A 17,109-nucleotide genomic window follows, 5' to 3' on the forward strand; every position below is an offset into this window, starting at 1 on the left:
TCATGAACACTGGATGCAAGATCCCTTGAGCTGTGTGGTCAGAGGATGAGCTTTTTGTTAGTATGCAGGGCTCAACAATAAGAACTGATAGCCTATGTGAGAGTGTTTTGGGCCAGTTGACAGAACTTTCCCTATTGGATCTGTGATATATTATCATTGATGTAGTAATATAATTATCGTTACTATTACTACTACATTGAAAACTACATTTGACTCTACAGAAGTAATATATTTCTAGTTCTAGTCTAGTTAAATGTAGATTTTATTTTGCCATTTTGGTGGAAAACCAAATGTTTTTGATGGCTTAATTTCTCACCACCTGAAAGCAGTTCACTATGTGGAATAATTTGCTTAATAAACCGCAAAAGTCTATGATGTATTTTTACAAATATACACACACTGAGAACTTTATTTGGAGCACTTGTACACCAACTTATTCATGCCATTTATCTAATCAGCCAATCGTGTGGCTGCAGTGTAATGCATAAAATCATGCACATACAGGTCAGGGGCTTCTGTTAATGCTCAAATCAACCATCAGAATGGGAAAAAATGTGTTCGGTGATTTTTGATCATGGCAAGACCATGTTGTTGTAGCACAATAATGTTCCTTATAAAGTGCTCAGTGAGGGTATAGTCTGCATGTGCTACCCGTTTCACAGTGAATAAAGTGATCTTCTCTTTGCCATTAATACACACAGAGTGCATGTGACGTTAATGATGCAGTTAGTGTAGAAGCAGTGACTTCTCACATTCACTAACTGTTGACTGTAAATCTCAGCCTTTTGCAGTTTAATCATCACACAAGGACATATCACAATTTTAATGTGATTATTTGTGCATTATACATTGATTTCATTCCAAATATGTAAAATTCCGTGACATTCCACTTTTTATTGTTAATTCCATTTTTATGACTGAATTCCGTGACTGTCAGTGGTTTCCGCAGCGCAGAAATCATAGGGCCCTAATTATGCATATTTTTTGTGTCATCTTTATTATTTTTAATTAAATAAAAAAACGTTGTCAACGAACATTTTTTAGAGTAATTCCATTGACAAGAATAACATGTATGTCTGTATAGTGCGATCGAAACCGCAATACTCCTCATATTTTACTGCAATAATAATGGTAACTCTAATTATGAATGTGAATTAACACTGTATTATGTTTACACATAACGTACTGCCTTAATCGCATTATAAGTGTTCATATAAACAGCCATTAACTCAACCAATTGTGTGAATTTAGTGTGGCACTATCTGTTTGTTCGGCCAATTGCAACCAGAGAGTCTGTTTGGAAAACTTGTCTGGAACCTATTTCATACCTTTAAGTGAACTGCAAGAAAGCTAAAAGGTGATTTTTAATTGTGGAGCACCCAGGTTACAGCACCTAAAATTCCCCGTATGTAAATTTGCATCAAATACATTTTAAGCTATAATCTTGATATTTTGTCAATGTCAACTACCCAGATATACTATAGATGGTCTTCTAGTTTTGTTACTTGAACATTTGTTTTTAGTTGCCTATTTTCAGAGTGTGAACTGGAATGACAGTTAACTTCCTCTTTTAGTGCCAGCGTTTCTTTCCTTTTGTAACTTGTAAAATAGAAGGATTACACATTAGCAGCAAAGTGCCAGAGAGCTTGCCAAACACTGTAAGAGATAAATAATGTTTATCGATGCGAGAAGCTTCACAAACAGACTTCAGCTAGTACTTCCATGCAAACAGAGATAAAATATATTAAAAAAACATGCTTTTCACAGAGGTGCCTTTAACATGGCACATTCTCAGTTCTACAGTGCTTTCCACTAAGTCTGTGTGTGGAGCTTGCAGCTTTCAAGACACATCAGAGACAGAAACTAGGCCACGCAGTCACAATCTCACAGCCAAATGCTCGCTTAGTGAAGACGTTAAGGCAATGAGAAATACTGTCATGTGCTCGGATCTTTCTTTAAGTGAGATTATTCCTGTGAAAAAGCTCCTGAACTGAGAAGTGTATCCAATATGGTGACAGATGCCAGCTAACCTCTCCTCTAGTTACCGACTGGGCTGTAACTGGACGCAGGCCATCTTCCGATCATGCTGTTCCTTTTTAAACCATCAGTTATGTAGCCTGTTTTCACAGATCAAGAAATAACAAGGCAAAAGACCATGTAGGACATTTATGTGTATTAGGAGTTAAATTAACTGTCTGCATGTCTATGCCATTATACAGTATGTAGGGAAATATAGTAGTATAAATGCACACGTTATGGATTAATGTATCTGCGTACCTTCACCATAATATGTAAGGAAATGTATAATGGAATTAGCTGTGTTCGACCACCATTATAAGAAGGATTAATGACAAATAATTATTATATGATTATTTGTCTCAATAAAATTCTCCACCATTATATTGTAATACAATGGCTCGTTGTATCCGCTCACAATATCTATTGTAAGTAATTAGCTTTAATGAGGGAATTATGATTAATTCACTTATTGGAGTAATACTATTCTCATGACTTATTGAAAATAATATCACAAATATGTTTAGATATGGTTCGACCTTCAAAGCGCAATTTTTTAAATCAAGTGATAAGATTATTTATCAAAATATACCACAGTCAAAATATCTTTAACAATAAATTCTTGTATATTTTAAATCTAAACAAAATTTTGGAGTCTATAGACAATGCCTTGAGAACCATTCGTTACTTCTTTGAGTCTAACTCGATTTGCAATCGGATTCCTCAAATTATATTAAAGAGACCACCAGTACTTTTAGCAAAAGTCTGGAGATGTACTTGCATGTCATTGCGTTTCCTTGTGTTGCTTTGGTTCTTTGGCTGTGCCAAAAAAAAAGTTCTGGTTGTTCCGTCTATGTTTTGGACCTCTGATCGTTGATGTCTGTGGCTGGGATGATGAGGTAGGGCTTTGAAGCGAGGCCTTCCACAAGGGAGACTCACAACTCTCCGTCACGTTGGTGAGTCATAGCACAGAGAAGAGAAAAGCTTCTTCTGAACTCTTCCTTCCGAGCCTTCCTGGACTCTACATTGTATGGAACTTGAGGGGTGCCGGAGGAGGCTAAAAGCCACGGGGTCAAGAGAGGAACCAGGAGGACAAAGAGAGCTGAAGAGTAAGAGCAAGAAAAGAGTGTTTTGTCTGATCCGAGGAGGTTTTGTTGAGTCAAGACTGACAGCACCCCAAAGGTGTCTTGAGTCAATCTTTTGCTATGTTTCACATGGGATCAGTCCCTCCCTCTGAAGGGAATTAATGTTCCTTTGTCCCGTTTCCCGTTCGAAAAGGTGTAAGAGACATGCCATCTGTTAACATCAACATTCTCTACATAAACAGACAATAATTTACATATGAAACATGACATACTTTATCTTAATAGTTCACCACATATTAAATCCTAAATAATATATTGTAATACATTAATCATGTATGCATGAGGTCAGGATAATGCATTCTATCATTCTAAATACACTTAACTGATAATGTGAAGGTTTTTGATACATTTTAACATATAAAACTTGGTTATGTGCATTGTGAAGTGTAAAGTCACATTTTCCAGCAACTCATGGATTTAGGAAGCCGTCTCCAGGAAATTACTAAAGATGTCTCATGACTAATTTGGAGCCTAGAAAATTGGTTATTGTCCAGAATAAAGAGTTATAGAATTGGCGTTGTGGTGTTCATTGTAATTCAGGAGGGTCTCACAAGAATATCTACAAATAGTTCAGCTGAGTGCAATCTGAGAAAACCTCTTGTCTACCTTGGCTAGTAATGTTGGTACTGCATACCTGGATCACACACAGCCATCTGTTGACCTGTTTTCCTATTTTGCCTAGTTGAAAGCAACATTTAGGCATTACAGACTATAGTATTGTTATGATTAGTCCCAGTCTAGGTTGGGAAAATTGTAACAAAAAGGTTGTGGTTCCCCTCTTCCTTCCCAGCACTCAAAAATAGTCAAGTTTTTAGAATGCAACATAAGGCATTTATTTTATATTAAATGAGAAAGGAGACAAAAAGTCTTCAGGAGAGGGTAAAGACCAAAATAACAAACAAAGGTTCACTAATTCCTAAAGGGGAGTCAACTAAAGGCCCAGGTATACTGGCCTGTTCTGTTCCGTCTCGTGCACAATTGTATGCGCACAGCTTTGAAAGTATACCTCACGTAGATAAGCGCGAATGGACGCATTCGACACATGCGCAGGACAATTGCTTTGCTGTACACTACCAGACGTTAGAGGGTACCACCGAGACGTGTCATTTACAGGACATCCGATCAGAGGGATAAAGAAGAAAAACTGAGGATCCGCCTTTAGAGGAAGCAAGAACAACAACAACAAAACGATGGAAAAGGATATATTCTTCGACTACTGCTTAACAGTACAGCCCAACTGCGTGTATTGCCACATAGTGGACCATTATATCTCAACAGTCAACCTTGCGTGTAGAAAAATCTAGCTGCACACGGATATTGTGCGCGGACGTCTCGGACACTCTATGCTTTTATAACACAGATATAAAAGCAAAATGGCTCCCACCTCCCTACAAATGCTTCCAAAGTAATCAGTCCAAGGCACACTTGACTTAGGACAATACCTTTTAACACCTTTTAACAATGTGCAATCTCAAGTGATAAACAACAAATTCACAAGAGAGTACAACAACACATCTGAGCCAGGAGAGGGGAGATGGGGAATTAAGCTTTCCAGCAGCTTTTATCCTCCAGCAGCTCACAGCCAGACAAGAACACCTCGTTAGTGCTCTCACCTGGTAGTGATTAGAGTAAGAGAGAATGAGAAAGAAGAGAAAAACATTCAAAACTAAACATTCCCACCCCAATATACACAACCAAAACAGATACAATGTTACACTACATTAAATACACCTTATGACTCACACAAATACTGTGTTGCTTCAAAGGCCAACATGCAATTTTAGTGTTTGCCAATGGGCTATAGTGGCCCGCAAGACAAATTTAACATTGTGTGATCAATGTTTCTTTATACTGAGGACAAAAAAAACTTAAGCCTGTGATATCCCATTATGCTTTGTTATATTACCCTGGAATTAGTAAAAAAAACAATTATCACTTCTGTGATGGGGTTTCTGAAACAGCTGCTGAGAGAGTGAAAGTAAATTTGCTATCTTCCCTCTTCTGACTGCTGTAACCAATTGCTCTATTCTTTTCCTCTTGTATAAAGTCTTGGAAATGTAATAGTGTATTTTTTTATACAAAGCAAAAATAATATTGTCTGTGGTGTCCCATTCACTGCAATTGAAGTTGAAACTGCATTATTTACTTCTGTGTTCCAAAAGTAAAACGTGTGAAAAGGGTTTATTAAGAGTGTATCTCACGATTCCTGTCTAGAACATTTCTTGGTAATATTTGACATTTTTGGCCTGAAAAAATGCTGTAAATGAAAATAAAATGAGCTTAGGTGTGTGGACCATTTTTAGTAGCATTGAGCAATATTTTCAACTGGAAAATGCATGACATGTTGATTCTGTGAGAGAAGGTCATTATGGAAGAGGATGTCCCAAAGTAAATGCTAAAATCTATTTAATAGAGAACTGTCAAAGTTAACATGTGCGATTACTAAAACAATGTATTGCATTACATTTTATTAATTGCTATTAACTGATTTATCGTTAAAAAGCATAAACCAGCATAAACGCTGGACGGAGTAGGACGGAATATTTGGGATTTGTCCACCTGGAGTCATTATACTGATGTACCCACCACAAAAACACATACAACAGCCGTGTCAGTGATCAAATGATGGGGAATGGACCTCTTAACGCTATTTTCTGTACGAAACAAGCCCATATAAATGAAGATCTTTGCAGCCTCTGTAATGCACAATTTAATTACCACTGACACATGTCATGTCTTAACTGTCATGAAAATGCAAAACAAGACATTGTTTGCAAGCGTTTGTCATGTGGAGTTCAAAGCGGTGCTTGAGGCTGGTGTTGATGCAATGATGTGAATTGTGAATGCGGCTGCACAGCTGCTGTAGCAAAGTGGATAGCCACAGTCTGCCAGCCGATTAATATTGTGGTTTAAGAGATTTAATACATATTGAAATGAATTTGCAACCTATGGGTCTTGTTCTTTCAGTTAGTCGACCTCACACTTAGACTTTGCAAAAAGTTTCATGTTACTTGAATTGGTGATATTTTAGTGCATTTCTATCTTTATACAGTGGAGAGCTTTGTTTGGAAAATGTTAATTATTTGAATATTATTTTGTTTTCTTTCCTAATAAGGAAATAAGTGCATTTTGACAGAAAAGATGTATACTCTATGTTTAAATGTTTTTATTTGGTATTTCAGCAGATGATCATTTGTAACTACACCTTTTATATACAAACAAATAAAAATTATATCCTAACAAATATGCATGAACAAGAATAAATAAATAAATAAAAAATAAAAAATCCAACCCTGCCCAAAAACTCAACCCAAAGGTGCTATCCAGTGGTAAAAGCATGTCATGAAGGCATAGTAAACATTAATCACTAGCTAGCAGAAAAGAAATAAAAGGTGACCAAATTTTTTCAAATAACAAAATCTTGTTTTTTAGAGCAAACCTAATTCTTTCTAAATGTAGTGTACCAGTCAACTCTGTCAGCCACAGTTTAATCGTTGGAACTTCCTTTTTCTTCCAAAACAAAAGAATAAGTTTTTTAGCAGAAATTAAACCATATGAAACAAAATGTTGTTGTACCAGTATAAGTCTCAAAAATTCTTCAGAGACTCCAAATATATAAAAGTTTTTGCCAGAATTTTTTTTATCTGTATTTAGTAGTGAGATCGGCCTATAAGAACCCAGTTCTTCTGGGTTCCTTCCTTTTTTTGGGACAACAATAATAATTGCCTCATCTAGAGAGGGCAGCAGGGACTGATCTATAAATGCCTGTTTGTAAACCCTATATAAATAAAGTGAAAGTAGTTTGTTATAGGCTTTATAGAATTCATTACAAAATCCATCTGGACCAGGAGTTTTACATCCTTTTAGAGATTTTATAGTATCTGATATTTTTTTAATAGTAATTTCTGCACCTAACTCGTCAACTTGTTCTTGATTTAGTGAGGGAAGATTCTGTTGATCTAGAAACTGAGCCATAACTGTTGGATCTATACTTCCTTTAGATGAGTATAGTGCCTCATAAAATGTCTGGAACCTACTATTTATATCCCTAGAGGAAGTGAGAATTTCTCCTGTGTCTGACCTAATTTTGTATATGGTACGTTCAGATATTATTTTACGTAGTTGTCGAGCTAAAAGTTTCTGGGGTTTATCACCGAATTCAAAGTATTTTTGCTTTACTTACAGAAAAGATTTTTAAATTTTAGAAGAGAGAATTTGATTCAGTTTGTATTTAAGTGCACACATTTCTTTATATTTTTCAATACATGGATGTTTAGCATTTTCAATATCTAATTCTGGAATTTTAATTTCTAATACCTCTAATTCCGCTCTACTACTTTTTCTTTGAGATGCTTGATAGGAGATAATACAACCCCTAGTGTATGCTTTAAATGTGTCCCATATCACCCCTATAGACATGTCAGGTTTGTCATTGAACTCGAAAAAGGAGTTTATCTCCTGTTTTAAGTAATTGATAAAGACTTTATTTGTAAGTAAATGAGAATTAAGCCTCCAATTTCTTTGTGGTTTCTCCATATTATCTATTTTAATAGAAAAAGTCACTGGACTATGATCGGAGATAACAATATTATGATATTTTGCCGTACAGACCTGGGGCAAAAGTTTACCATCCAGAATAAAATAATCTATTCGGGTGTAGACATTATGGACTTGAGAATGAAAAGAGTATTCCCTGTCTGTCGGATAGAGAATTCTCCACACATCAAACATATTAGAATTGCTTATATATGCATTCAAAAATGTACTGGAATTGGAACGAAGTATTTTTGTGGAGGAGGATTTGTCCAAATACGGGTCTAGGACACAATTAAAATCGCCCCCAATTATGAGATTTGTATCTGAAATATCAGGAATTAGGTCAAACAGTTTTTTAAAAAACTCAGGTTTGTCACAATTTGGTCCATAAACATTGACTAATGTCAATGGCACAGAAAATACTTCTCCAACAACTATCACATATCTCCCTTCTTTATCTGAAATAATCTGATTATTTTGAAATGGAACTCCTTTACGGATAAGGATAGCTGTGCCTCTAGATTTGGCCGAGAAATTTGAATGATATATTTGTCCAATCCACTTGCACCTCAGTCTAACGTGGGCAGTGCGTTTCAAATGAGTCTCTTGCAGGAACATAATATCCGAAGACAGTGATTTTAAATGAGATAGTATTTTCCCCCTCTTAACTGGTTCATTCAGCCCTTTAACATTCCAAGTTGAAAAATTTAGTGAAGCCCCTTTTGCATTTAGATTATTATGGCGCTTTTCCACTACACAGTACCAGTTCGCCTCGGCTCAACTCGACTCGACTTTGTTTGGTTTTCCACTGTGTAAAAGTTGTACCTGTACCTGCTTTCGGGTACTTTTTTTCGTACCACCTCCGGCGAGGTTCTGAGCGGGCTGAGGCGATACTAAAATGTGACGTAAAAACAATGCCGACTGCTGATTGGTCAGAGAGAATCGTCACTATTCACTGCGTCATCATTGCGCCGCCAGACGGAGTATCCAGAATAACTCCACCATTTTTAAATAGTTTGCACAGATATAGCCTACAAAACTATTATTATGGCACAGCGGAGCGCCATTTACAGATGGCACTCGATGATGCAGCACATGCCCGAGAACTCGAGCGGCTTTAAGGAGAGAGGAGATTGCTGCAATGTCGTCCTTCAACCAGGCCTTTCTGGGAACCCTGAGCCAGCTTGTCCAGGCACTGAACCGGCGGGATGCTGTTCCACCGCCCCTGGACTGAAACCCCTTTGTTTATTTTAATTAAATGTTTGCACTACATGTAACATATGTATATAGTTGGATGTGTGAATTTATATCAATATTATATTTTTTTCTATTTGTATGCGTGTTTAAATAAAACCTTTTTGAAACTTATTACAAACAGTGTCTTTTTTGATGGTTTGCTTTTTTACAAGGGTTTGAGCAAGTATTTTCAGATTGTATACTGTGATAACCTTTAATGAAAAACAGCAGAGACAACATATTTAATGATAATGTATTTATTTAGCAATTAAAATAATGCATCAGACCCTCTCGTACATCTCTGCCCTCCTCCTCAACACCCTGTGCCACTGCCACCACAGGCTCTGCTGCTGCAGGTGCATCCCAGTCATTGTCATAGTCCTCTCCGTGACTCTCACAAAGGTTATGCAAAGCACAGCAAGTAAGAATCATAGATTTCACAATTGTAACATCACAGTCATTTCTTTTCATGAGGCAACGCCACCTTCCCTTCAGTCTACCAAAAGCGTTTTCAACCACTACCCGTGCTTCGACATATTTTCTTGTTGTAGATCTGCTGTTCTACTGTCAGCCGTCCAGTGTAGTATTCAAAGTTGATTAAATACTTTGCATATAGTATAGTATTTACACATATGCAAACGTTAGCTATGTTAGCATAACTTAACCTCTTAGCGTCGGCTTTGAACAACCGGATTCGCCTCAGTAGTCTGAACTCTGTAGTAATTCCCAAACTCTCCTGTTTTTTTCAGCAGTGTTTCGTTTTGCTGCCCTCAGCCTCTCATGAAACAACGTTTGTCTTCTTGCTGTGAGAAACAGCCACATCCCGAGGATCAAAAACAGCATACACTCGATTTCCTCCATTGTCCTGTGTGTGTGGGTAGCGGATGTGTGTCGCGTATAAGATTACGTCACGGCAGTTTCCTGCGGTGTCGCTATGACGACCGGGTATTATTTGTGGCGGTACTGTCTGCAATGGAAAACGGAGCGAAAAGCGAGCCGAGTCGAGGCAAGCCGAGGCGAGGCGGTACTGGTAATGGAAAAGCGCCATTAGACATAGACAGTGAGTATAACAGACATCCTAATCTGCGCCGACCAATTACCTATATACTGGAAGTTGTTACCATGGAAACCTCTAGCACCGACCCACCCTCCCAACAAGACATTAAATAACAGAACATGTTTAGCTGTTACAGGAACAAACGTACAGCACAACTTTCCGCGAAGTTGAAGGCAAGAAAAGGGTAAACTAAAAAATAAAACATAGAAAAGATAAGCCCACCTCCGCATATTACCTTCAAAGACTTCACAAAGGTCCAGCATCTAGTCCGCTAAATAAAAGAAACGTCCAACAAAACAACAGGAATTCTTCTCGAGATATTATTTAACCTCTACTTTACTGCCCCAAACTGTTCGATTGCAAATTTCCATGCTTCGTTCGCATCGGTGAAAAGTTTCTCTCCCTCGCTGTACGTCACCCGCAGCTTCGCAGGATAAAGAATGCCAAACTTCACACCGGGGTTATCCCGAAGGATCTGTCGTACTCTGGCAAAGGCTGCTCACTGTTTAACCACTGCCGAAGGGTAGTCTCTGAAGATCTGGATGGATCGACCGTTAAAAGTTAACTTCCTTTGTGATGACACTTTGCGCATGATGTTTTCCATGATATGACCATGATGCACTCGAGCGATGAACTGTCGTGGCGGGTCACTGTCCTCCGGTCGGGAGTGAAGAGCTCGGTGCGCTCGGTCCAGAACAGGAAGTTCATCTAGTCCAAGTACCTCCATGAGCAGCTTAGCTACAAAATCTCTGGCACCCTGACCTCTTTCCAATCCTTCTCGGACTCCAGTGATTCTTAGATTTTGTCTCTTAGAACGGCCCTCCAGATCGATGCATTTCTCCTTTAGTTCTGACACCTCCTCGGACAGATTTTTAACTTTGGCTTGTAGTTTTGTAACAGCGTCTGACGAGGCCTTGGTGGTCTGTTCAAGGTGTTCGAGAGTTGTACGGTGGTCATTTATGATTAACTGCATTGCATCAAACTTCGCATCAATTTTCCTCTCCAGCGTCGCCATCTCTCCTTTCAAGCTCGCTGTAATATCAGTTTTAACCTTGCCCAAATCCACTCGGAGTGATTCAATTGCAAGTAGCACCGGGTCGTTACTCGCGGTTGAACTGGCCTCTTCCAGCGAGCTCGCGGTCTCGGCCGAACTTTCACCCTCAGCAACATCTTTCTTCCCTTGCTTCTTCGACGGCATTTTAAAAAAATTATTCAAATTATACTGAGCGTATGTAACACTATAAATGCTTCGAGATCACTAGCGAACTTTATGTTGTCTTGTTTTAATGAAATTTGAGTGAAAGTCAGCGGAGCTAAACAGAACACGTCTTACTCCATCCTTAACCCGGAAGTCCCCCCAAAGATGTATACTCTATATAGAGTCAAATTTAAGCAGGAATATTTTCCAAATGTGCAATTGTGTAATTTGGCCCTCCTGTAGTTTTCATGTGTATAAAATGTTACTTGTTGTGGAAAGGACAACACCTGGATAAACAAAGATGTATTTAAGCGGTTTCAGAAACACTGGCTAGTAGATATTTGAAATTGAAGCTGTTTCTCAATGCGTTCTTTTATGTTCTTACATTCTTGTGGACTCGTTCAACATCGTTGTCCACTGCTGAAGTTAAATTCCAACTTTTTCGTGATTAGACTGAATATCGAGGATGTATCAAATCGTGACTTGTGTGCAAGAACCCATTTGTAGTACCAGAAGTCATTGCGACACTGCAGTGGCAGACGAAGGACATTTGTTCTCCCTCAAGACTTTCCTGCTGTACACAGAAAATCTGGCAGCTTGTGAGAGTCATCATATTCCGTCAACATTTGTTGTTTGGTTGGGCATCATTTTAATAAAGTAGTAAACACAATGGGGAAACGATTGATAACAGATTTCAACATTTCACTAGTCCTTCAAAAGTCCTATCCAATCTTGTCCACTCTTTGTTTGTTCAGTGGCCAATGATCAGCAAATTCAGAAAGCTGTTTTGAAAACATTGCTTAACCGAGCATTGGTTCATGGTGGGGCGCATGGTGAGTTTTGCGTGGGTGCCGCGGAGAGTAGCGTGAAGCCTCCACATGTGCTAGGTCTCCGCTGTAACACGCTCAACAAGCCACGTGATAAGAGGCGCAGATTGAAGGTCTTAGATTCTAAAGCAACTAAAATTCGTCCTCCACCACCCAGATTGAGGCGAGTCACTACGCCACCATGAGGATTTAGAGCGCATTGGTGATTGGGCATTCCAAATTGGGGAGAATAGGGGAGAATAAAAAAAAAGTATTTTGAATTACTTTCAACTCTTACACATCTGTGGGTCATTTCGATTAATTTTAATGTACATTTTGTAATATTTAACATTATTTAATGCATTCCTATATACCTATTTTTACTATGCATTTTCACATTTAGAATAAATGGGTTCATTCAAAAGCTGAAAAATGTTGTCTTCAGAGTTAGGATGATAATAAGGTGCATTTCAAACTGTTCTGAGACCAGTGAAGACAGACAGCACACTGGAGGTTAAGTCATTCACTAAAAAAGGTAGCAAGAGATCATCCTATTGCTTTCTATGCATCTAAGTGCATTCAATCCTAAAATCCAGTTAAACGTTCTGTTTCAGGCTGCAGATGATGTTTGGACCACTCAACATGTTTGGCAGACATGGATAATGGTAATCAGTACATAGGTTCAGAATTTGAAAATGCTACTTTTTATTTTAACATGGTTGGCAGTGATTGGAAGATGCTGGACATTACTTTGAATAAGAATTATTTATTCAGCTTTACAGAAAATCAGCTGTAATGTATTTTAATGTCTCAAAAACGTGAATAACCAAAACTCTTGGAAACATAAACAATTTGATGAAAAAAAAGCTTTTGTAGCTTAGTGTTATTTAATATTTCACAACATAGTCTCTCTTCTTGTATTAAATCACCACAAAACCCAACATAGGGAACAAAATCACAATGGGACTTCACATTTTTCTTTTATTATTATTTTCACATTTCATCCAGCATTGGCAGGTGTGACAAAAAGTGATTTTTGGCCTCTATCAGTGAAACATCCCACACTCTGCCCACTTCACTCTGAGATTTGTCGCCTGTACTAAAAACAGCTATTCCCCAATAACATCAGACACAATTAATAATTCATCCTAAAACTCCAGCCAAGAAATATTCACTGGGGGGTTCGAGCAGCACATTTGTGTCTCTGTGTGAGTGAGAATAAATGTAGGTCTTTTTAAATCTTTTAAGGTGAAGTGTGACATTTTTAGATGTTAAAATAATTTCTCCTATCCCAGTTTAATATGGAAAGACTATAAGTAAGCCATCTGTAGGTTGATGTCCTGAAGGGTATAAACAGTATGCCTTTTTCACCACATTGGTTTGAGTGTTCCTACATTTCAATTACTGACCCAACCAATATTGTGAGTTTGGGGCAGGACTACTTGTTTGTTTGAACAATGGCTGGACATTAGGGTAGGACAATGAAGGGCTTGTCCCTTTTTTTTTTTTTAAGCTAAGGCTTTTTTTTTTAAGGCACCGCTTTTTTCACAGCCATAAACCACTAGGGCTGTCAACAGATGCTATATTCAAACTTTTCACTGAAATATTACCAAAAATCAAAGCATTTTCCAATAGCTATCCCTGATGGCACATGTACTTTACCCAGACGTCAATTTGATGTGTGTGTTTACATCTGGAAGACATATTTTTTTACGTTGTTTGCTCATCTGCAATACATCTATAAGACGTATGTCAATACGTATGTCTCGGATGTCAATAAGACATTCAGCAGACATCTTTGAAATATTTATGATTTAGAATCTTTGTTAATCTGAACTTTTAGCAGATGTTTATTAGGGATGGGCATTTTGGTCATTTTGTCTACTTGAGTACTCTGACTAATTACTCGAGTACTCGTTGAGTACTGAAGGGGCAAATACATGTTCATAACTGTATATACACTCACCTAAAGGATTATTAGGAACACCTGTTCAATTTCTCATTAATGCAAATATCTAATCAATCAATCACATGGCAGTTGCTTCAATGCATTTAGGGGTGTGGTCCTGGTCAAGACAATCTCCTGAACTCCAAACTGAATGTCAGAATGGGAAAGAAAGGTGATTTAAGCAATTTTGAGGGTGGCATGGTTGTTGGTGCCAGACGGGCCGGTCTGAGTATTTCACAATCTGCTCAGTTACTGGGATTTTCACGCACAACCATTTCTAGGGTTTACAAAGAATGGTGTGAAAAGGGAAAAACATGCAGTATGCGGCAGTCCTGTGGGCGAAAATGCCTTGTTGATGCTAGAGGTCAGAGGAGAATGGGCCGACTGATTCAAGCTGATAGAAGAGCAACTTTGACTGAAATAACCACTCGTTACAACTGAGGTATGCAGCAAAGCATTTGTGAAGCCACAACACGCACAACCTTGAGGTGGATGGGCTACAACAGCAGAAGACCCCACCGGGTACCACTCATCTCCACTACAAATAGGAAAAAGAGGCTACAATTTGCAAGAGCTCACCAAAATTGGACAGTTGAAGACTGGAAAAATGTTGCCTGGTCTGATTAGTCTCGATTTCTGTTGAGACATTCAGATGGTAGAGTCAGAATTTGGCGTAAACAGAATGAGAACATGGATCCATCATGCCTTGTTACCACTGTGCAGGCTGGTGGTGGTGGTGTAATGGTGTGGGGGATGTTTTCTTGGCACACTTTAGGCCCCTTAGTGCCAATTGGGCATTGTTTGAATGCCACGGCCTACCTGAGCATTGTTTCTGACCATGTCCATCCCTTTATGGCCACCATGTACCCATCCTCTGATGGCTACTTCCAGCAGGATAATGCACCATGTCACAAAGCTCGAATCATTTCAAATTGGTTTCTTGAACATGACATGAGTTCACTGTACTAAAATGGCCCCCACAGTCACCAGATCTCAACCCAATAGAGCATCTTTGGGATGTGGTGGAACGGGAGCTTTGTGCCCTGGATGTGCATCCCACAAATCTCCATCAACTGCAAGATGCTATCCTATCAATATGGGCCAACAGTTCTAAAGAATGCTTTCAGCACCTTGTTGAATCAATGCCACATAGAATTAAGGCAGTTCTGAAGGCGAAAGGGGGTCATACACAGTATTAGTATGGTGTTCCTAATAATCCTTTAGGTGAGTGTATAATAACATGTCTGACAAATGTCTATGGCTGCTGCATTGTGTCTTGTTGTTCCAGTGTATTGTCTATTCATTATTATTGGCTGTTATAAAATAATATGCTACAAAATGTACAAAAGATTGCATAATAAATATGTAATGCATCATATTTGTTCAACTCTGAAAGAATGTGCACAACGCTCATCTGTCTGTTCTTCCTTCAGGTTACCGCAATAATCTTAGAAAGTGCGCACCAGTTTTTTAGTGACTGACTGAACCGTTATTTTCAAATAACAGGAGATATCCGTATCCATTGCGTTTTAATATGCGTGTTAAGTTGAAGTTCAGTTTTGAAGATGCTGCATTGTGTTCCATTTAACTGAGCTCTATCTGGCTGTATGAAACACTCGCCTACTGTACACTGCCGCACGCGCCTGGTGTGTATGTGTAATGTGTGTGTGTGTGTCCAAACATTCCCTCTTGTGAGAGGCGCTATGCTCTGTATTGTTGTTGCTGTGTACTAGGAGAGTCTGAATTTCCATCTTTCATGGTTAAACTATAGTTACTCTAGTAAAACCATGGCGATTTGTCGTGAGAGCAAATCTTTTGAAGTGTTTGTTACCAAATAGAATATTTTTACTTTAGATTTGGTAGTAATATATTTTTTCTGAACATAAAAATACCAAACCGTATTGAAACCATGACCCTTAAACCATGATACAAACAGAACCGTGAGAAATTTGAACTGTTACATCCCTAGTTTGTGCACACAAAATGACATCATTGTGGCTGTCACTAAAAATGTCCATGATTAGCCACTGGCTGGTAAATGTTCAGATTTCACTCACCATTGATTGAGTACTATAATGGAGAAGACGCACAGAGGTTGTTTCACTGCATGTTGAGAGTAAAAGTTTGGTTTAGCTCACTCTGTGTCCAAAGATGAGATCCACGGATCAATATGTCATTGAATAATGCCTCTTGTAATACAATTTCTTTTTTTTTACCCAGTTGTTGATAAAAAAAAAAAGAAACATTTAATTCTAATCACCCATGGATGCACTAAAGAAACCATGCACATCTTCTCTCGTTATATGCGCTTACTGGTTGATGCCGGTAGTCTTAAAGAGACTGTACCGATTTAGCATGTGTTCTACATATCAATGTAAATACTTGTAAAAAGTACAAATCATTCAATGAAACAATAAAATGTAACAGAAATTTATATGCAACACTTAATTGATGGAATAGACTGAATTTGAAAAAATTTCAAAAGCAAAACTTTGACCAATTTGACGAAAAACATCAAATTTCTAATTGTACCCAGATAGGTTGCCTAGAAGGTTCCTTTATAATTAAGAGCATTAGCTGAGAGAGAATGTCTTTCATATGTAAGCAAAATGAACATTGTAGCAGATATGTACCCATTTGAATCGATATCGAATTGAGATTGGAAGGTAATTGAGAGCTTGTGAATCTGAATTGATTGGAAAATCTGTATCAATACCCAGCCCTAGTATAAAGATGCCATTTTTGCAGATATGGCGTACATGACTAGCTAGATTTCACCCATTTTAGGAGAAATAACAAGGACTTTAATGTTGCTATATACAATTCATGTTGTTTTTGTTTGTTTATTTTTGTTAATTTATATAATACAACTTATTTCTGATTTGTTATTGTTCTGTTGAAATCTCATCACTTGTCAACTAGAAGCTGAGGTCAGTAAATGCGATAAGTAGTTTTCCAAATAATGTCCATTCTTCCTCAAAATTACTATTGGAATCATTAAGGAACCAGAATCATAAAGTGGAATTGGAACCATAATTGGTAAATTCTCTATTTAGCATGGATAAAAAACAAAATGTCACTGTCAGTTAACAGAAACAAAGTGAAAATCAATTTTTAGAACATTTTGCCATTTTATAAAAAATAGTGAACCCAATTCTAATGTAACC

General features: G+C 37.9%; 1 protein-coding gene across 1 annotated transcript in view; it reads left to right on the top strand.

Annotated features, from left to right (window-relative positions):
- The window catches only part of plppr1 (phospholipid phosphatase related 1), a 90,979-nt gene that overhangs the window by 22,886 nt on the left and 50,984 nt on the right, over nucleotides 1–17,109 (top strand). The window lies entirely within an intron of this gene.

The sequence above is a fragment of the Xyrauchen texanus genome, chromosome 44 (genome assembly GCF_025860055.1).
Source record: "Xyrauchen texanus isolate HMW12.3.18 chromosome 44, RBS_HiC_50CHRs, whole genome shotgun sequence".
Lineage (NCBI taxonomy): Eukaryota > Metazoa > Chordata > Actinopteri > Cypriniformes > Catostomidae > Xyrauchen > Xyrauchen texanus.